General features: G+C 43.2%; 1 protein-coding gene across 7 annotated transcripts in view; it reads left to right on the top strand.

The window, feature by feature from the left end:
• Window positions 1-259: 259 nt before the first annotated feature.
• znf536 (zinc finger protein 536) overlaps window positions 260-22622 on the top strand; it is a 322643-nt gene continuing 300280 nt past the window's right edge. For 3 of the 7 annotated variants that reach the window (XM_079554661.1, XM_079554660.1, XM_079554662.1), the window contains exon 1: window positions 261-701. The gene's annotated coding sequence lies outside the window, so the exon portion shown is untranslated. Of the gene's footprint in view, window positions 702-910; window positions 1676-1923; window positions 1972-22622 lie in introns of those variants that run through there. The other 4 variants (XM_079554656.1, XM_079554659.1, XM_079554657.1 and 1 more) reach the window with 4 other exon arrangements.

Genomic DNA, 22622 nt, shown 5'->3' with positions numbered 1-22622 from the left:
TGGGGACACTGAATCTGTAATTGCATTATTCACTCTCTTCCTCCCCCTATAGAAGCATATTATAACAAAACCATCCGGCGAGAGGTATTTTAGTTGCCCCCCTCAGTCCGGCCTATGAGGGACGTCTTTAATTCTTCCTTTTCCCCCCCCTCTCACTCTTCCATATCTCTCTCTTTTTTTTTTTTGACGCTCCATAAAAGTTGTGCCAACTTCTTGCAGCTGGAAATAACGCAAAAAAACCTATAAAGCAATCTCTCCAGGTTGCCTCCCTTTAGCGCGCTCGCTCCAAAACAATCTTCAGAGAGAGGTGTGTAGCATTATTGATATATCACATTCTCAAATAATTATTCTCTCTTCTTTTTTTTTTTATAACGCGCTCCGAGGCAAAGGAATAAATCGCTAATACATAGTGTGGGGAAAAGAGAAGGGGGAAAAAAAAAGGAAAAAAAAGGCAAAAGCGAGTCCCCGAGGAGCGCTTGTGCGTCTGTATGCGCGGGGATTGGCAACACAACGGGGCTTATTTACATTAAATACGCCACAAGGTTACAGTGCAGATAGATGAGCGTCATTTTTATCACTCATTACTTCTCTTAAGCGCTGACTGACGCTCAGGACGCGCATGCACCGCTCATTTATCCTGGAGTTTTTCTAAAGACGCGGAGAAAGAAGGACCGGCGCTTGCAAACAGTTGACTTTTAAAGGTAAGCTTTTTTTTTTTTTTTAAGGGGGGGGGGGGGGGGACTTTTTGTGAGTGTGCCTTTACTGTGTGCTGCCCTGTTTTAGCATAAAAAAAAAAAGGAGAAGTATATAGGTTGGGATTTGTGAAAACGCGCGGTGCCCAAAGCGAAGAGTGCGGTGATGGCTTCTGTCATAGGGCAACGGTTTTTTTTTTTTTCTTAAACATGGATAGAGAGTTTACGCTCACTGCGGGGTCAACAAACCCGACACAAACAAGAGGTGTTTAAAAAGAAAAAGGTCCTTTCCCTCCCGAGAGCGCGGCGACATAGAGGTTACTCCACGCGTTCACCGCTGGGGCTCATCAGCTGCTGCTGCTGCCGCTGCTGCGTTTTACCCCGCGACTCCGAGAGAGGCGAATACCGCAAGAGCCGGGGCTGTGTGTATCCAAAAGCCAGTCCGCTCCTCTTCCCCCTTGCACTATACAATGGAGCTTCTTTTTTTTCTTTTTTTTTGTGTGTGTGTGCCTCTCGCCTGTTCGCTGTAACAGACCGGGGCAGTGCGCGCTGAATGGATGAAGGGGGGCTCTTCTGCTGCTGCTGCTGCTGTCGCCACTGATGCGTGCCCTGGCGGATCAATGCAAACGTTTACCTTTTAGCGACACAGAGAGAGGGGCAGGGGGGAAGTAAAGAAGAGGAAGAAGGAGAAGAAGAAGAAGAAGCAGCGTGGTGGTGGTGGGAGAGAAGTGGTGGATGCGCGGGCTGCATGGTGGAGCAGTTGTGTGAAAAGGGACAAGCGTTTCGAGGAGTGGACAGGTCCGAACTGTAAAAAAAAAAGCGCACTTTCCAACACCCCCCTCCCGTCATCCGGCAACAATATGATCCCCTCTCAAATCATATGGACATGCTTCATTATTCAAAGAACACTAGTCGCGACGCAGCCTTGACGCGCAGGACTTAAACCCCGCCGGCACCTCGCCAATTTGAAAGAAAAAAAGAAGGTAAGAAGAAAGTGTTGGATGTGTGTTATTCTTTTTTACACTTCATTTTTACAGGACGGGAGTGCGCGTGGAAAGTGAGTTTTGTTGTCTTGTTTGTGCGCGAAAGGAGCATCGCAGCGGGGGCTCTTCGCGTCTCCCCAATCATGATTAGAAAATAACAGTGCAATTATCCGTAGCGTGTGTCGAGCGTCAAAAAACAACGACTTTTTTTTTTTTTTACAACATGAGCAGCAGCAGCAGCAGCAGCTGGGGACGAGAGACCGAGGTCTGGACCGCTTTGCATCAACCTTACGAAGGCACGCGTTTTATTTTTTTTTGTTTTTTAATTCCAAGGCGCAATTAACACGTTTGTTTAACCCCGTGCGTAAAACATAAAACAGGGGCTGCTCGCGTGGACGCCTCACACACGCCGAATGAGGGGGAAAGTGAAGTGAGTTCAGCCTTTTGGAAAACTTTTTTTTTTTTCTTTTTTTTTTTTAGAATTAAGTCTACTGAGAGTTAAAGGTAGGACCGTAAAAGTTTGGGGAGCCGCATGTGTCAAAAAAAACAACAACTTGTGAGATGGAAGGCGAGAGGACGAGTCGCTGAGACCTGCCATTTTGTGCTATGATCGACCCCTGTTATGAATAAGCTGCCTCTGCATTACGCTTTGAGGAGTGACATGCAGACATATAGCGGACGTGTCGCGAACGGAGAAGCCTCGTGTTTTCTTCTTTTTTTTCTCCCCCCTTTTCCTGGTCAAACCGCTGCTCGTTCCCCCCCCAACGCGACTTTTAATGTTTGTAAGGACACAGAAGGGGGAAAGAAAGTTGAGGGTGATTTGTGGCACGAGTGTAGCAGACTGGAAATATAAAATGACGGCGCGCGTAATAATAGCTTGACTTCCCCCCCGTGAGTGTGTTTGTGAGAGTCAGGGACGAGTCCGATGCACTTGTTCATTTCCTACCACCACCCTCTCCAAAAAAAAACTTTACACCCCTGACACATGTTTTCCCCTGGCGCGCGCTTTCCTTTCCACCACGACTTTTTTATTCCTTGTTTTTGAATATATATATATAAACCCGTCCCCACACACGCCCGTGTCCCCCCGTATTGAATCATTAGCGATACGAGGCTTGTAATCCCATTTGCAGCCAGTGTGTGAGACGCACGCCTTGGGTGGGGAGGACCTCTTTTTCCTTGGAGTTGACCTCTGGGTGCTCTGACCCGGCTCATTCGGCCACTTATAGCCGCCGCCACACGTGTCATCATCTCTCCCCGAATCCTCCAAAAGCACCCAACTCCTGTCCACAGCGCCCGTTTCTGAAGAAAAGTTCTCCAGAATTATTAAACCCATCCATTTATTGTTGCCTTTTTCCATCATTGTGCGCTCGTTTGTGCGGATAAATAGGCGATAGTTTTAGATTGCTGTCATTGTTTGACGCTATGCACACAGGGCGGATATTATGTCTGAAACAGTGTCTGGGCGTAAACGCGTTTTTTTTGTGTGTGTCCGCTCCTTTTATTGCCTTATTGCAGATGAAATGGCGATAGATCAGTGTCCCCTTTGCTCAGCTGACAGCACAGACATGAGCCGAGACCTGTGCGCCCTTTCCTGCACTGAGGCTGCTGCAACTTGCAGAAAAATGTTGTCATTCTTTTACGATGATAGGATTTGGAAAGCAACACTGTTCCCAGACTCTTTCTCATCAGAGTCATATGTTTTGTGATTTTTATTTTTTTTCCTTCCCAGGGCCTTTTTTTTTAAATTGTGTGTGTGCCTTCTTTAAAAATTTAAGAAACAGTAATTAGGGCCACTTTTCACTTTTCGTGAACACTGCTTGTTTTGGGGTTTCGAATACGACAAAACAAATTTTAGAACAGCATCCCAACATATTCATTATCATAAATAATATCGGACCCAAAAAAGATGAATTTGTTTCTTTTTTGCGGAGATGGATTTCTTCAGAAGGCGGCGTCAGATTTGCGAACACATTGTGATATTTATTTTTTTCCCCCTCCCTTCCCCATAACAGTGCAATCTACCAGGCGACATTAGCTGATCTCCCACCTGTGAGTGTGTCAGCGTTGCTAAAAGGTCCACGGGCCGTGACTGACTGCGCCAATACACTCTCTCTCACACACACACACTCACATACACAAACACACACGCACACACACTCACACACTCACACACACACACACACACACACACACACAAAGAATGACAGAATAGAATAGAGAAAGGAGAAGGAGAGGAGCACGCAAAAAAGGATGGCACCAAGTCAAGTCAGTTTGCGGGTCTCCTCGAAACGCCGCTGTCCGTCAATCCGCAGCGAAAAGCCCTGTCAGCTCCAGCACAGGTGCAATTATTCTGATGAAGACCAAAGCGTTTAGAAACGGTCGCACAAATTCAACGTGAAGCAAAGGGAGATGAGCTTGGGCTTGGAAAGAGGAGAGGAAGATCCCGCTGTGGCGCTGTGTGTGGCAATCATATAGTTTTCCCCCCCCCGTATATACGTTTGTGGCAAAGTAACCTGGCAGTGGGAGAGGTCAATTTGAATGAGGTTTTTTCTAAAGAACCTATGTTAGAAAAGCAGCAGCTACGTCAATAGTGGGACGTATTAGGCGAGCAAATTCATTGTGGCGTCTAGTTTTCATGTTGTGATGGGGGGAGATGCTGGAGATGGGTGTTTCAGTGCATGCGTTTGGAGCAAAACTACAGCGGAGGTTTGGATTTTCAAAGTGATGTGAAAGTGAAGTGCACATTATGTACTGAAATCGACGCATTGGTTCACACTGGCTGACTGTATGTTCTTAGTGGTCACAGCGGTCATTGTTAAATTGATAGAAGTGGATTATATATATTTATTTGCATTGTGGGTATAGTCTTAAGTTGTCTATTTGGATACACAGGTGGTTTTGTCATGTAAAAAAAAACATACATCAGTTTTCCAATGGGAGCATCACACACACACACACACACGTTGGTATAGATATATTCAAAGGAGCGCCTGGTGCTTCATATGCGGATACTTTTTCATTTTTGTTTTGTGTTTTTTTGGGGAGAAACGTGAAACAACTCGATTTTCGCAAACATCATTTCGACGGTAAAACACACGCGCACATTATATACATCGAAAATCCACAGAAAGAGCATGGCAAGTTGTCAGTTTCGCGTCGTTTCTAAAAGAGTACATGTGTGTTCGGTGGGGCGTCTCTCTCTCACACACACACGCACACACACACACACACACACACGTGCACGTCATACATCGAAACAAGCGGATTGAACTGTGGCTGGTTGCGTTTTCGCCGCTGATCCCCCCCCCCTCCCTCCGCTACTACCACCACCACCACCGCCACCACCCTCTCATGTAATTATAGGGGCTCGGGCTCCAGCTGCACAGCCTGTGAGGAGGCCAGTGCTCCCCGCTCCGCTGGGACCCGGGCGGCGGTGGGCAGGCCAGATCAGGCCAGCTCTGCTCATCATACGGCCATTAATTGATATGTGCAGTCATTGTGAAGGCACCCCTCCCTCTCTCCGCCCCCCCCTCCTTTTCCTTTCCTCAGTTTGGTCTGTTCTATACCTTGTGCTGGTGATGGCAGCGTGGCTGGACAAGTGGGTTTTTGTGGGTCAGTTTTTGGAAAGGTTTAGATGACTAATTGCTGTGTCAAAACAGTTGGGTTTGCGGCACACTATTGCGCACATTTGGATTGTTATTTCGATATGTAAGATCATAGTTAGACTCGTGCTATGGCAATGAAGTGGCAGCAGTGAGTTGCACAAGATTTACCTGGTATACTATTTTAAAACTGTATTTTGTTTAAGGCCTTATACCTATATTTTTGTTGTTATTAGTTTTGCCCTAATTCAGTGTACTGTAAAACAATGTACGTTTAATTACATAGCATTTGTATCAATTTCATGAACTTGCACGCTGGTTTTCTAGCTTTTCTGTGACGGTGACCCTGAAAAGTGACCCTGCCAGTTGTGAAACGCACCCATGATGTCATCCATGTTAAGAATTGGGATGTTAAAAATGTGTCAGAAGTTCTCCACTGGCATTTTTAATTGACTCGCTCTCTTTTTCATTGTTTGTAACCGAAAAACCAGGTGTACGGCCTTTAACTGTTCTTAAAACGTCTTTGCTTGAAATAGATACAAATAAGAGAAAATAAAGCCGACTGATGACTGAAAGTAGATATTTGAGGATGTGTATAGAAGAAGGAATCAAAGAGCTTCCCCAAAACCAAATCGTTCGGCACGGGCTTAAAAAAATGGCCTTTGATTAGCCCGTAATTAACTTATTTTTTTATTCTCCCCCTTCTCCACTCTTACACCTCCTGGGCAGAGACTACACCAGAGGGGGGTCTATCATTGAGCCTGTGGTTCTCCTTTCATTTCCACTGCGCTCTACGGGGACTCCCTCCGTCCGTAAGCCCGCCCGCCCGCCCGTCCGTCCGCGCACGGCGAGTGCAAACGAGGCTTGTATAGCAGGCAGGCGTTAGTTCGGTTTGAGACTTGTAGCGCCGTGACCCTGTGATCCGGGGGAGCGGGGAGGGACTGTGGAGTGCGCGAGGCGAACACAGCGAGCGCGTCGAAGACTTAGAGCCATGTCATAATATGGGTTGAAACGACATGCTGGGAAACCTTTTCAACTTTTCGAATTCATCAGACAGAAAAAAAAGCTCCTGTAAAAGTTATGGAATGACTACAATACATGGAATAATGGAATAACACAATGGCCTTGGGGTTTTGCCTGTAGCTTCTATTCAGGGCCACTCGACTCCTGGCTTCATCCCCTTTTCACGCTAAAATATCCTGTTCAGTTGTTGTTGTATATATTGCCATTTATTCCTCATCTCGTGCTGCTCGGATTCCCCCTTTCAAAAACTTGAATCTAATCCCAAAATTGACCTTGTGCGACGCCATTGCAAGCGTCTCATTTCGAGTGCTGACAACTCTCATGCCATACAGTGCACTTGATCCTGAGCGCCGTATAAGAATAGTCCTCATCCCTCTCATCTTAAACATATAATTAGATAAAACCTCCCCTCCTCTCCTGCGTATCACCCCCCGAGCATAATGTCCTGCTTTTATAAGGAGCTGCAATTCTGATTTATGCGGCTGTGGTGATAAATGGAAAGAGACATGTCTGACCTTAAACTTTTATGAAGTTAGTGCGGCTGCCCTTTGCTCGTGATTAGCCCCCCCACCCATCTTTCCTCTTTTTTTTTTCATTCTTTTCTTTTTAGGGTGTGATTCGGGGGGGAAAAAATGAATTTGTAAACGGCCACGATGGTGATATCCACTATACTGCCCGTTTAGCTTTAACCGGGAATGCGTTTTTGCTCTTTGAAAATCACCAGCGCAAGCAAAGCCGTGCTGCAGTTTAGAGATGAAAAGAAAGTGCTTGAAGACTTGACGGCATTATCGAACGGCATTTAAAAAAAAAAAAAAAAAGCAAACAGAGATGCGGAGGACATTACGGGGAGAAATGAATGCGCTGTCAATTAATATCAAAGCTTGGAGTCGCTGCGTTGGTGTTTAAAGCAGGGGGTATGAAGTATTCTTTAGGTCTTTGCCGTCTTTTGTGCGCAAGGAAGTATTATCTCATTGACAAAAGGAGATGAAAACCGCTTTAAAACTGTGCTTCTCAACCTGTTTTATAGTTGTAATTTTATCAGTTATTCTCGGCACGCTGGGGTTTGAAGCAGATGGGAGTCTTAAATAAGAGAAGTGGCTTAGAAATGTCCTTTTTGTGGTAGGTTTGGACTATTTTGAAGAAAGACTGTCATAGGAACAAGTGTTTATTAGCCAAACTTAGCTTAAAGCGACACCGCGTAACATTTCACCCAATACATAGAATAAAATTTAAGCATATGTTTTATTACGGATCGTTTTATCATTGAAAAATCACTAAAAGGATTGACCAAACGGCTCACCTCTCCTAAGATCTGAGTAGCTTTACCGGGAGCGGGGACGTTTCTAGCTCGTTTCCATGGAGATGGTCGACTAAAGTCAGCCAAATATGAGGTTCGGTCCCATTATTTGATTAGCTACAGCAGAAATAGCATTTTCTGTGTCGATCTTGTTCATTAGGAGGTGCCAACAGTAGAATCCAAAATGTTGCACAGTGTGCCTTTAATGTACACAGACACAAAAATCGAGAAAAAGAATGCTTGTTCTATTGGATTTTTTAAATATTTTTTTATGATACTCCAAATCTCCAATACTCTCAGGTCAAGCCCTTTTAAGTCATTTTCTTATGTAAGGCAATTCTTCCAGTGTGTAAAGTCCTGTTTAAGCTCATGATGCAAATGATCCAGCGACCCTTTGAAATGAAACATCGTCAATTTCCCGAACCCCAGGTTGAGAACCACTGCTCTCGAATACGATTTGACACCTTTAGGCAAACAAAACAAGTCATTTCTGTTCATTTCTGTATTTTTGTATGAACTCAAATGCAATTGTCGGACTGAAATGATCAAATCGGCGAGGCGGTGTTATGAATTCTTCTGCAGAGAATGAACGTCCCGGCGTCTCTTGTGTATAAAACCAGGCGGCCCTGTAGTTTGGACACCTACAAACATATTCCAAAAGACATTCGATTCCTGTATTTAACAAAGCCACACATCTGCTCGAGCGAGTTCAAAGACAAAGCGTTGTTTTCTCGAGTTTAGATCGAGTTAGGTAGGCTGCGATCGTTTTGAAAGAGGTCTCGGAGGCTCAAAAGCTTGTGGACGGCTGTTTAAAAGTCTGCACTCTTATTCTAGCTATCATTTTTTTGTGTGTGTCCAAGTGAGAGGGTTTGGAGAGGGAGAAGGAGAGATGGCGGAGGTGAGTTTGATCTAAGAATAAAGAGTGTGGCGCAGACGTGTTGCTGATGGATGGGCAGGACTCGCCGGTTCTCAGGCCGGGGTGCCATCACGGGAGCGTCTGTTTGTCTGCCCGCGGGGCAGGGGAGGAGACGGGTTAAGGAGGGGGAGATGTCCGAGGGGGGTCAGGTGGTGGAGCCTGGGGGGGGGGGCTTGGACGATTCCCAAGAGGAGAAGAAAGTCAGAAGTCTGTTATAGTAATGTGTGTCCACAGTAGCTAAAACTGGCATTGTTTGTCTTTACTGAAGGGCCGATGCTAAATCTATTTCATACAAACTTTTGATCGTGTGATGTTGTTGTTTCTTCATGAACTGACCTGGAGTTTTGTTTCATTGATATTCAGTCTGACTCTTTCACAAAACCTATGTCTAACACCTCATATAGGACCGTCAATGTAGTTCTTATCATCAAAGGTATTTGCGATTTTCCTCAAAAAGTTTTGAAGTTGACGTTCATTTATGTTTTCAAATCAAGATTCATCCTCGAATCCCAGCTCTCGCAAATGCACACTGTCGTTGTGTCCTTGGGCAAGACACTTCACCCGACTTGCCTCCAGTGTCTGCGTACACTGGTGTATGAATGAGAGTGTGAATGGGTGACTGGTTCCTTACTGTAAAGCGCTTTGGGCCTGATAAAGGTAGAAAAGCGCTTTATAAGTTGAGTCTATTTACCATTTACCATTGAACACATGGTGAACGTCTAACCCAAAGATCACATGCATTACAGAACAGGTTAGAAGATGTCTAAACTGCAGTGTTGGCTGATTTTATCTACAGTATTATAAGACAAAGACTAAGATTTGGCTTCTATGGGATCTTGCACTGGATTCAATGGTTGGCGCGAGCACATTCCCTGTATGTAACACACCTTACAACCCTAGTAGCTTCCAACTACTCAGAATTCAGGTTTACTTTCGAGACACTGCAGGTGAATAGGGAAAAAATGTAAATCTACAGAAATCAATTTGAAACTTTTGCTGTAGATTACTGGCATAAATGTGAGAAAAAAAAAATATTGCAATAAGTTTTCTGTCAATGTGTTGCCCCAAATTTCCCATCTATTCGGCGACGAAATCTGAAAACGGTTTGAGCTACATTCAAATGTATGGTTTTATTTTATTGATAAATTAGTTACCAAGACTTTTTGAAAGAGGGATTTTGTATATCTTGTTAAGTTTAAAAATAAGCTGTTTTTTTAGTGGAAAAATGTGTAAGAAATTGAATTTTCGCCATATTTTTTGACATTCAAAACTCAATAAATCAGGCTAGGAATTATGTATTAAAAAAATCCCTCTGAAAAAATCTTCAAAATATCGTTCAGTCCAAGGCTGGGAAATTTGAAGTCTTTAGGAGCTACTGACGTGGAGATAGTGTCACCACAATGAGAGAAAAATGCCCTTGAAATTGCATTGTCCTCTATAAAGCTACGGGGAAACATTGAAGCAATATTTAAACATGTTATTGTGAAGATTAGGTATATTTTTTGTTTCCAGGTGAAAGCTTATATGTTCAGAGACCAATTCACCCCCAAAACTTGAAAACTGAAAAAAATGAGTTTTGCCTGTAGTGTCTCCCCTTAAACCAGCCTTAACTTGTATTCCCCATTCAACAAATGCCTGTCCTTTTCCCACTGCCTTCAAACTCAAGTGTTGCCATAATCTAGGCAAATAGTGTCCACATTTGTCAAAGAGGAGAGGAGAGAGATAACAGGGGAGAGTTGCTTGAGAAGTTTAGGGAAAGTTTCCTGCTGCAGGTGGGCGCACGTGGGAGTTGCCCGTCCGCCACTTTCAGCCTTGAGAAGCTTAACCCTGTGGAATCCTCCGTGTTTTATCTCCCACACTCGGCGTCGGCAAGTGTTATCTCTTCTCTCCTATCTTAGAAGTTAGTTAGCGTTGGAGATTTTCGGGATGCACTGTCAGTAGCCTCTCCTCCTGCTTCTCCCCCCCCCCCCCCCTCCTCCGTTCTCTCTTTGACGCGTCGGAATTGCGATGCGTGTCATTTCCGGAGACAACAGCTTAACGCAAACAGGCGAGCACACATCAATCAGCGGCTCTAGGAAGCAGAGAATTGTTGACTGCTTGGCATTCTGACGCACTCCGCTAACTAAGACGCGGGTAAATGCCTCCGCCGCCGCTGATGAGAGGGGAGGCTCGCGCTTTTTTTTTTTTCTTTTCTTTTTTTTTTCCGGTCTGATGTGTCTTCGCTGTAGTGCGCTTTTGGCTTCCTTGACCCCTTGTTAAGTCCCACTAGAACTGACATGGATCCAACAAGTGAGCGGACGCTGTGAGGAGATGAGTGTGAAACTTCTTTGTGGTTTGTGATTGGTTGAGAGTAGCTCTAAAAAAAAAAAAAAATGGGCGGGATGATTGCAAGGTAGACTCCTCCCCGTTTGAGAATGAATGCACCCTGCTGCCAAATGATAGTTACTGATGAAGCTCCTCGATGTGAAAGCCAAATGTTCCTCAACACTCAAACAACTCTTGTCCGTGCAAACTTTTGTCCGTGCAGGGAAACTTCTGTTTAACAAACACACAGCCCTAGTGGTTAAGTTGAAGCACATATGCAGTTTTGAAAAAATGAAGTTGTGGTTCTGTGTTTTGCTGAATGTTTCATCTGGTTCACTCGTTTTGTTATGCTTTAAACTGTCCCGAAAAATTAAACAATGTTGTTTTCCCCCAAGTAGAAGTCAAAAATACTAATATGAAACATGAAAATACTACTTGAGCACTGACATCATTAGGATTAATGTTTTTATTCCCAGACATAGCATAAAAACAATGTAAACAAAAAACATATTTCCAAAGAAAATACCTCAAAATAGATGACATTAACACTGATGTTGCTAGTAGATTTGAGTAAATCTGTTGCTAGTAGATTTACTCAAATACTATTTTTTTTTAATCAGGTCTAAGTAAAAAAAACATAATAATAAATGAATTAACACTTCATTAATCATGAACAATTCAATAGTTAAGTGTGACTAACACTTAATAACTACTATGGTTAATGCCTAACTCATAATGAATAGTTCTTCACATACTTCACGTATTCACTGTTAAGTAGTTATTAAGTGTTAATTATAGTTGTTCATGATGAATTAAGTGTTCACTCATTATTTATTAAGGCTAAATAAGGTGTAGTTATTATAAAGTGTTACCAAAGTATAATTACCAGAAAAGTTATTCAGACACTACCACTTCTCCCAATAGAATGTTCTTTTAAGTTACTCCAGTAAATACATATCCCTGTAAGGCGAGTACATCTACCTACACGCTCTGAGCTCACAGGCCACTCTTAGCTTCCGCGACCTCTCTCGCAAACTTCCGCCGGACAGGCCCCCTCCCCACCCCCCCGATAACAAGCTCAGCGCTGAAGTACGCCGAAGCGAGCGCAGATGGAGGGGACAGGGGAGGGAGGAGAAGGCGAGCGAACCGAGCGCACCTTTAATTATGATCAAGAGGTTTTCAACCAAAAGGACGGAGGCGTTGCGGGGTTCTGTTGCGCTCGTAAATCTAGCCCCGGATGCCGTACATTGTGTCGGGCGATTACTGTACGCCATTATAGTGCATATTCAACTGCCTCTCCAGCACCTGATTTGCATAATTGGATCTTTAATGAAACTTGCCTCGTGGAACAAAAAAATACAAAAAAAAAAAAAAAAAAACAGAGAGATGGAGGGAGGGAGGAAAAAAAGAGTGGTTTGGCAGCAGAGGGAGAAGGTGTTGGTGAGCGAAGTGAGTGTGTGGGGGGGGAGAGAATAACATGAGGTGGATAAATGCACGTCTTATATGTTTGAAAGGGGTGAATGTGTCAAAAAGTTAAAGTTGAGACCCAAATTTGGCAATCGATACTGATGAGAAAGAGCCGATTCCTTGTAAAAAAAAAATCTCAAAACATGTGACTACCCTGTGAAAAGTGGCAAAAGTTGATCGGTTTCTTTCTGAATGAGACAAACCGGGCACAAAACTTAACATTACTCAAAACATTTTTTCTTTTCATCTACAGTGAAGGTGAACAATGCTCTTCAGACATTACTTAATCGTCATATTGTGTCCGCGCACCAGCAGAACCGCCTCCCCTCTGCCCTGCCTCGTATTGCCCGGCGGCACGTCAGCGGCGCTGCTACAAATGGGATGAGAAGTGAGTGTGAAAGCGGTACATTCCCCGCCAGGTCAGGACTACAATAGCGGGATATTCTGTAGCCCGCGGGGGGATTTAGGCTCCTCTGCTCCCCCGTACTTGTTACGCGGCAAAGACGGCTCCCCTCTTTTTTTTTTTTTTTCCTCATCTGTGTGTGTGTGTGCGCCCGTTTCGCGCTCGCCGGCTGGAATTCCGCTGTCGCAAATATTTTGACAATGGCTGATCAGGGAGCAGCACCGTTTTTTTTTTTTTTTTTTTTATTCTGGCTCTGCTCTTTTGTGCCTCTTACCTGCACGGCGCGTTGATAGCTTGTCCTCCCCCAGTTCTGTTTTACCCATAAAAGTTTGCACTCGCGTTTCCTTTGTGCGCGGTAATTCCGAGGCAGCAGGGCGTCCGTTTAAAGAGCTTAATTAAATATCAGGTCGCTCCTCTCTTTGACTTTTGGTGGTGCGAAAACGTGGCTTCTTGTGGTTTCATGGGACAAAAGCGGTCGCGGGACGGCGCAGGTTGTTGGTTTCTTATATATGAGTGACTTATTTCCGTAAAGGTCAAACGCATTGGGAGTACAGTATCCAATCCACACAACAACAAAAAACTTTCCATGGAGTCTCATTACAGTCATTACCTGCTTACCATGTGGTTTAAGTTCTGTTAGTTCTTGCAATTAGAAATCGAGCAACCCTGTTAAATTGACTCGTGGGAACCGGCTCCAGGTGACATTGTTGCTTTTTCATTGTCTTAAAACGTCTCAGAAAGAGGTACCTCTGAACCAGAACTGAGCACATTTTGTCCAGTTTGGCTTTACCCAAATCTAAAAGCTTGTTGAGAAAAAGTGTCAAAGCAGCAGCAGAAATGAGACGATGAGGATGAAAAAAGCCATATGAAACGGACCAAAAATGTGACAAAAATGTGCAAGAAAAAAGCCAGAAATGAGCAAGAGAAAAGGGACGAAAAAGAGGCAACAAAGTGATGAAAAAATTATAAAAAAAGAGGCAAAAAAGTAATGGAAACGAGACAAAAAAGTGATGGAAAAAGTGATGAAAAAGAGCCAAGAAAGTGATGAAAAAGAGGAAAAAAAGTGATGAAAAAGAAATAAAAGAGACAAGAAAGCAACAAAAAAGTGATGTAAAAGAGGCAAAAAAGAGATTTTAAAAAGTGATGAAAAAGAGACAAGAAAGCGACAAAAAAGGGATGGAAAAAGTGATGAAAAAAAGGCAATAATTTGACTATAACGTGGCAAAAAAAGGGGTGAAAAAGTGATGAAAAAGAGACAAAAAAGTGACTGAAAGATACAAAAAATCGGACCAAAAAAGCAATGAAAAAAGTGTCAAAAAAGTGACGACAACGCGGCAAAAATGCGAGGATGAAGATCCTTCTCGATCAGTTATGCAGGTCTTAGCTTTCTTAGCAGAATCTGTGTTTCAAATCTGGCCTATAGGCTGTAACATTTTAGATTTGGATAAAACTGAACCAGAGAAAATGCTCTTGGTTAAGGCGGGTTAAGAGGTTAAAATCACAATGTTATATAATGATGAAAAGGGCAAGTCTTGTGAGGTACATTTCAGCTTAACCGGGGATTCTTTTGACCTCTTATGTTGTAATGTAAAGCGCATTTTCCACACAGAGTCAATTCAAAGTGCCTTCCAAAGACAGGAATGTATTAAAAGCAGTCTAACATGCATTGTTCCTTTGCGTGATGCCATTTCGACCATGTTTCTGCGTTCCTCTAAGTGGACAAAGTTGTTTTTTCCCAAGCCGGTAAAGCCGATTCTGAGGGGATTTGAATCAGGCTGAAGTTCCCTCCTCCATTTTGCAGTCAGTCTCGTTTCTTATCGGGTGTTAAATCTTTACCAATGCTTTCGTGGTTTTACTGCGCTGAGCTACTGTTTCTTCGCTCCCTCTCCCTTCCTCTCTCCGGTGTGTGTGTGTGTGTGTGTGTGTGTGTGTTCGCTTTCTCCCACTTGCGCGTGGCCGGGAGTGGATCGTGTGTCAAAGCGCTTTACAGGTGGCCCACAGTTCAGCGCACTACACATGAGTTCAAGTACCGCGGCACTGAGCAGCCCCAGCCGCTCCGAGCGCCCTTCACGAGGGTCCTTATCCCCTTATCTCCTCTCTCCTACCTCCTACGTCCTCCCTGTCAGGTCTTACTCCGCGCTCCAGCTTTCCACATCGCGGCTATTTCGCACTTTCCGACACTGAGGGGAGAGCTTTGGGTGGTTGAGTGGAAGGGTCTCGAGTCACGGTGCGCGCAACAGTTGGTCGGGGTTCCTTCAAGCTCCTGCAAGTGCTGTATACTATGACTACTACTACTGCTACTTCTGCTACTACTACTACTGCTGCTACTGCTGCTACTGGGTTGACCTCAAATAGTAGTGAAAGTGGGACAGGTCAAGTGATGCGGTGGGACATGAGAAAGTCAAGCTTAGATTAAAGTGATAGTCTGGAAGTCTAAATGTTTTACAAACGTTATAAAATGTGCAAAATCGACCACCTTGTCTTACATTTTGGTGTAAATGAATTAAAAGTATATATAATTTTTTGTTGAGTGCCTCTTTTCCGGATCAACGCATCTAATCAGAGGCTAGTATCCTCCTGCATTGACCAATGAGACGAGCTTTTCCTGTGAACCCGCATGTCAGGTCCAATCAGGACAGAGGGGGGAGGAGCTTGAGCATTTATTTTTGAAAACTCTGTTCCAGCTCTCCTCATTTTGCAAACTAAGAAGGGCTTTCTGCTTAAAGAGGGGACGAGTTTGATTGTTTTATTTTATTTTCAAATGTTACTCTATCTCTCACTTTGCAAACTTACAGACTATCACTTTAAAAGAAAAGACAGCATCGAAGCGTTTCCTTTGATATTTTTTTTCCCACAACGTCACGCAATATTGCAATCAAGAAAGTCAGGACACGATATTCTACATTTTATGAGAAATTAAGCTCTTTTCAATGGCATTCATCATTTCTAAAACATTAGATTAAGCCGAGGCATGGAGTCAAATTTTGATATTGTGTTAAATGGACAAACTTAACACTGAAAAATGTCATCAAAACATGCAGTTGGAAAGTGCTTTGGACCATACTTTTTGTAGTTTTCATAAATATATGGCATAGAAGACCAAGAAATGTTGATTTAATGCCTACTTCAAACGACTGTAATGGTTTTCAGTGACATTTCAAGGCCTGCATTCTGGCACAAATCCATTAATGACTCGGAAACAGCGCTTTGTCATTCTCTATGTAAATCTATCTTTATAACTTTATTGAAAAAGTGGGCTATTATCTGAGTAGGGGGGAATAAAGTGAGTGTGTGCAGTGAGACCAAAGAGAGGTGGTCACCCTAACTACCACCACTACTATTGCTAAAAAAGCTTTCCTTTGACCAACATTCCCTTTCAAAGCGATCTCGAGGAATGAGAGATACTGTGATCCCATAGATAAATGACTTTAGAGCGCTGACAGGCCGGGGCGAGGGACCTCCCCTTACACTGATGTGAGAGAGAGACAGCGATAGAGAGACACAGCACCAACGACGGCAGCCATAGACTTCAGGAACAATGTACTTAACACTATCTCCACTGGCTTCCCTCCTGCCACCGCGGCTGATCCCGGGAGCGCGCCGTCGCCTCCTGAAATTCGGTTTGATAAAAGTCACCCAAATGCCGGGCCTGTCTGCGCACCTCTATTAGCCGCCGGTACATTTGTCACCGGCGGTGCAAGTCAAGCAAGGCGTTTTAATGTCACATCGGGCTGAATTAAAGACTCAATCGCACGCCCCGAACACTTTAGCTTTTTATTCCCTCTGACAGCGCGGCGGCGCGGGGGAGCCCGGGCAGATTATCGGGCAGATCGAGGAAGTCGTGTGACAGGTTTTTTTTGTTTTAGTTCTCGCTATGTGGAATTTTGTGATTATTTGCTTCTTTTTTTCCCACTTGAAGATCAGTGGTTGTGCTTGGGCTTCTTCACGTGGTGCGTCATTGTGTTTTTTTGCTTTAGACATACTTTGTTTTCCCCATTTCAGTCTGATTTCAACTCAGTTTAGTCCTGATTTCATCTTGATCCAGGTCTGGTGGCACTCGAGATGTCAAATATTTCATGAGGCGTAAAGCTCAACCATTTTATTTTTGAATTGATATATTTTAAGTGAAAACCGCTGTTCTAGATGCTTGTTGGGCCTTAAAGCCACACCGTGTAGTATTTTACCCAATTTATAAAATTAAAATACAAGCGCCTCTCCTGTAACTTTACAGGGAGTGGGTACGTCTCCAGCTCGTTTCCATGGAGATGTCGACTAAAGGCAGCAGATGTTGAGATTTACATTTTTTAGGTCCTCATCCAAATCCATTCTTTGATTTCCCACAAAAGAAATATCGTTTCCTGTGTCGAGCTGGTCATTAGGAGTATTTCTATTGATGGCAACAGTATAGTCCAAAATGTTACACATTGTGCCTTTAATGTGTAAGTTAACAGTTCAGTTTTCACTTCGTTGTGTTATGATACCACATTTTGTAGTACATTTGGTAACTACACACTATTAAACAGTTTGTTTTGCATTAGTTAATCATTTATAAGCCATTGCAACAATGCACATCGATGTTAGGAAAACTAGATGTTCTGCAGGATCTAAACATGCCTTCCCTTCAGAATTGTGAGGTTCTATCTGATAAAATGTTTTGCCAAAAGTTATTCACATATTCTTGTTCAGCACTTACTCTGTACATTATATCAAGGAAAAACTACCATTTCTGTTTTGGTCTATGAATGCTCAAAACTTTACACTTTTCTCAAAACTACTCCGACCACAGAAAGAACTGTATAATTCTAAAGGGATGACATTCATGGTGTGAGCATTTAAGGTAATAATTTGAGTATTTGGGTGCTTATAAATGATCACAACTTATTAGGAAAGCTTTGCAAATGTATAAAAAGAATGATATTAGTATTTACAAATGCTTACTTGAAGGTGTTACCATAAATGTTACCATACTCTATAGTAAGTGATTGCATTAATGAGAAGATCATGTCAAAATGCTGCTTTATCACAGGCTGCAGTTATGTTTTGAACTGTTTTTACACAATGTTACAAAATGTGGCTTTAGTACAGTGCTGGTTTTGAGTCTGCAGGATTTTGAGTAAGGTGGGGGGGTATAGAAATAGGTTGAGGGGGGATCTCGGATGTCTCCTACCGCAAATTATTTTTTCCCCTCTAATTCCTTTCTTTAATTTTAATCAAGACACATTAAAAATCTATGCAGCATTAATCACGGCGCTTTCTTAATATAGCGAACTGGAGGGAGTGTTTAAGCGAAAAAGGCTGCATTTTGAAGAAACTTTCCCCTGGAGGAGCCTCCTTTAATACCACATTACTGTTCTCCGTTTATGCAAAAGTAAACACATAAGGCCAAAAGGCAAATGAGCATTCCGGGCATTTAAACACACAGCCTTCTGTAAACGCTCGGCTTGGCTGCGACCGCGTCTCCGTATACGGGCGCAGACAGGCCAGCTTTTTTTCTTATTTTTTCAGTTTTTATAGAGTAAATATATTTTGTGTTTTGCATCTATTTGGAAACATGGCGTAGCAAAACAGCCCCGACATTTTTTTTTATTTTTCGGGCAGGGAGATCACTAACATCGCATAAACAGCCAGAGACCTTTTACTGTCGGAAAATTTTGCAACTTAAGGGTCCTACTTTGTGCTTTATTCAGACTTTTACAACTACTTTATACCCCTTAGCGTCAGTTAAAGCCACACTGCGGAACATTCCAGATCATGCTTTAGTTACAAGAACCTTTGAAATCAGAGAAACGATGTTGGGTGTATGAGCTTGTTTCTACAAACGTGTACATCTGTTACCCAACGACTTCACGGACCTGTTTGAAATAGTGAATGGTGAAGCCAGTCCCTATATTAAAGTATGGCGAGGTATGACATGTCTGTTTATACAATTTCTGTGGTTTCTCTATAGTTAAAGCAGTACTAAGTAACTTGTTTACCTTAATAAATCCTTCCCGTAGTCCCTCTGGGGGCAATACAAGTGTTAATGGGATGCTTCTTCTTCTTCTTCTTCTTCTTCTTCTTCTTCTTCTTCTTCTTCTTCTTCTTCTTCTTCTTCGTCTTCTTCTTTGTCTTCGTCTTCTTCGTCTTCTTCTTCTTCATGATTGGGTGGTCTTTCATCTCCCCCTGGTGTCTCTGGCCAGAAAACCACAATTGCAACTTGACTGCCACCGGACCGAAGCAACCAATACACACTAATAGAATCACGAAGAAGAAGAAGCTAACAGGCTAACGGGCAAAACTAGCTGCGGGCTAGCGCCACTCAAACAGCATTTACAGCCAAGTTTGAGTAAAAAAATATTTTATGTTGTGTAAGTGGATGTACAATATCCCTCTCTCCCTTCGCCTTTTCTGTCAGCGTAGTATTTACTCTCACAGAAAATTGATGTTAAAAAATCGCAACTTGCTACGACACCTGCAGTTGCATTTATGGCCTCTAGGGGGAAAGAGTTATTTAGTACTGCTTCAACACATTATAACATGATGTCTAGTGGCCATTGGATGTGTTTCCGAGCCCACAAAAAGCAGAAACTTAACTGAATGTGATTTAGCATTTAGCTCAGATGCCACTTTTATACGCTAATTCTTGTCTTAAGTAAAATCTCAAAAGATCTGTACATTCGTTAATGATTTCTAACTAGGCTTTAACATCCCTTAAATGTGGTCAGCGGGTTACCAACACCTGAAAACATCTGCCATTTGCGATGTTTGATGGCTAAATGCTAACGGCTATAGCGTAAATTACATTGAGCAGGCCAACGAGTGCTGAAAAGTAGACTAGCCGACTATTAGTTCTACGATCTGGACAAAGAAACATTCTAATCTGCGTCGATCAAGTTTGGTGAAGGTGTCCGGACTTAAAGTCGAAGAGGGGCTTTGCTGATTTCTCTGACGTACATCAGAGTGTGGGCTGGCGTTTTGAGCGTGGACGTGGCAGACAAACTGCACATGTAAGATTACTGCATAAAGCGGGCTCTTTAATGGAATTCCTTGTCAATATTTGATGTTTTCCTTGCTTCCTTTTCCTATTCCTTTACCCTTACCCTTTTCTGCATATGCGCAAACAATCAGCCATCCCCACCTGGCGTTTTATTTAATTAGCAAAACAGACTTTACATGTGCGCTTTGGTGCGAGCTCTCTCCTGTATCCGCTCGCTGTCATCCCTTTCATGCGCCACTTTAAACAGGCGGCGTTCAAGGTGGGAGCTAAATACTTATTTATCTATTATTTATCCGCGTTATTACCGAGGTTGAGTGTGCCGAGGAGAGGGATCGGCGCGACGTGAGACAATTCCCCTGACGCTGTGCTTGTTTTTTTTTTACCTTTTCGCTTTAATACCTCTTTTAAAGTCAAGAAGATGAGCTCCAACCCCTGCTGAAACAGAGGCCTTTACACAGATCTCCTGCGATTTGCGACAATTTTATGTTCAAAAAACGCCCACCTTATCAAGTTCTTAGCGTCGCCTCCCCGCTAGGCTCTTCCGCCTCCTTCTTTCTTCTTTTTTTTTTTTACTTTGTCTTTATAGTTATTGTTATTATTGGTTGTGATGGTGAAGCGCAGTTGTTTTCTTGGCGTCAGAATTCATCTCTTATGTAGCGCACCAATCGGAGTAATAAGGGAGACTTGAGTAGACAAGTGGGGTCTGTGGATGGGCTTTGGTAAACAGCATTGGCAGAAAGCAACACACTGCGAAAGAAAGTCCACGCAAGTTGAAATAACTTCTTGGATTAAGTCGATTTTATTTGCTTAAAGGTATGTTTATGTGGCTTCTTGATGTTTCCGAGGACTTTCATGATCCGTACACCGTATACCGTACGTGTGAAGACCAAACAATTATTTTCAATGCAATTTCTGATACTTCATTGGCCGATCCTTTACTATGCAAAGAAATATATTGAAAAGAGTCAGCAATCTCTGGTACTTTGCTCAACTTGGTGCTTACTTAGAGCGAGTACGATGACGTTGCGTAGATGTAGACGTGACAAAGAAGATGCCAATCCCCGAGTTCAAAAACAAAACTACATATTCTGATTGGAAAGTCGTGCTGAATCTCAATCTTTTTTTTGCAGTCCACACAAGCACACGCAGCTTTTCCGCGCGTTTGCATCCATGGTGTGGCTGATGACACTGATAGGCTCGAAGGGTGGGAGTGAAATCACACTTCGCTCGCTCTTCCTTCCTCGCCCGCTCAGCCGCTCGCAATGTGTGTCCCCAAAACCGGGGGGTCACTTGTGCTCGACAGATCTGCGAGTTGTAACCTTCTGTCACTCTGCTGTGGCCATGAAAGAGAGAACAAGAGAAGTGAGCACACTTTTTTCCCTTTGATTACTGCTTTAATTCGAAGCGCGGTGTGGCGTCTTAGGTTCTGGGGTTGAACTAAGTACAGATTGACGATTGTTTTTTTTTTATTGCCAGGATTGGAAAAAAAAGTTGATGTAGGAGATTGTCTCAATCAAGTTGCGCTGTTGTCCCAACTAATGGAGGACTGTGTTAAACCATTTAACTATCTGGAAATCTTGCTATCTCTATGGAATGTTCTCTTTGGGCATTTTCCGACAGATTTTTCATTCCCATCATGGAAAATCCCACACCCTAAATGCTTTTCCTGTCCTTTTTACAGTGTTTTACTCATCAAACACATACTTGGACTTGGCCATTTTAGTTTGACTAATCTTGGATTGTTCTGATGCAAGTATTCAATGGTGTAACCAGGAAACTCTCGACCAACTCCCACTTCATAGTTCAGCGTACCCATCCCTTACCAAAAATACCACCAACAAGCTTCTAATACTAACGTCGATATACGACAGTTGCTGCATCCATGGAGCCGGTGAATTTATTTTGTTTGGGAGCGCAGGAAGGAGGGTTTTAAAGGGACAGAAGTCATTCACAGCTACTGGACTGAGTATAGTTTGGGATAAATCTATCGTTTTCTAACCAACAAAGTGTAAGACACTTACTGGCATCTAGAAATCTTAGTAATCACTGAAGTCGTCCATGCACGGCAAACAAATTGTATGTATGGAGTCAAACATTTGCATGGCTCCTAAGCTATTTTTATACGTTGCATAAAGTTTCCTACAACGGTAATTCATTCCAGCAGCCGATGCAAGCCTCATAGTCTCAAAATTGGCCGCATCCCCGTGTCACACACCATATTTTGTCTTAATCAAAAGCAGATGACTCCCAAACATGATTAAAACATAGTTCCCATAGACAGAGCCGCGCTCACGACCGCAGCGCTGCTTTTCCACCAAACCCATCTCGCCGCGCGCCGGAGTGAGCCTAGACCCCGGTGTCAATTGGCCCGTCGTCTCATTGCTTTATAACAGCGGCTAAAGATTCACCTCTCGCCCTAAAATCATTTGTCACATCGGTTTTATTAGTGGGATGGCTCTGGATGACAGGAAATGGGTGGAGAGTGATGATGAATGACAATCATCAATGATCGCAGGATGGACTCGGCGCTGGAGTGCAAGCCAAGAACAACTTACTTTTATACGTCCAACATTATCTCAGTGAGCGGCGCGTGGCGCGACATTGTACAGCCGAGTTTGTCATTCATGTATTTTATAGATATAGTCGTGTAGAGCTTTTGCCGGTGAGTTCTGGCCTCTTTCCTGTTTCATTTGATATCCGGCATTGCACACTGTTGTTGTATCCCGGGGCAAGATTCTTATCCCATACTTGGACATTGTATTACAGAATTAGGCAAAACTTTTTCAGCCTGAAGTCAAGATTGTAAGATTGCTTTTTGTCACACACATCTTTATCAATATGTAGTGATGCTACGGCAAGCATTTTCACTTTGTGATGAGGGATAAGGTTAGCAAAGGAGAGAGCATTTCCTCAATACGTAGGACCTCAGGAGGAGCATTTTGGGAGTTTTTTTTTT

This window comes from Gobius niger (genome assembly GCF_951799975.1).
Source record: "Gobius niger genome assembly, chromosome: 4".
In the NCBI taxonomy this organism is placed as follows: Eukaryota; Metazoa; Chordata; class Actinopteri; order Gobiiformes; family Gobiidae; genus Gobius; species Gobius niger.
This window is presented reverse-complemented; position numbering and strand designations above follow the sequence as displayed.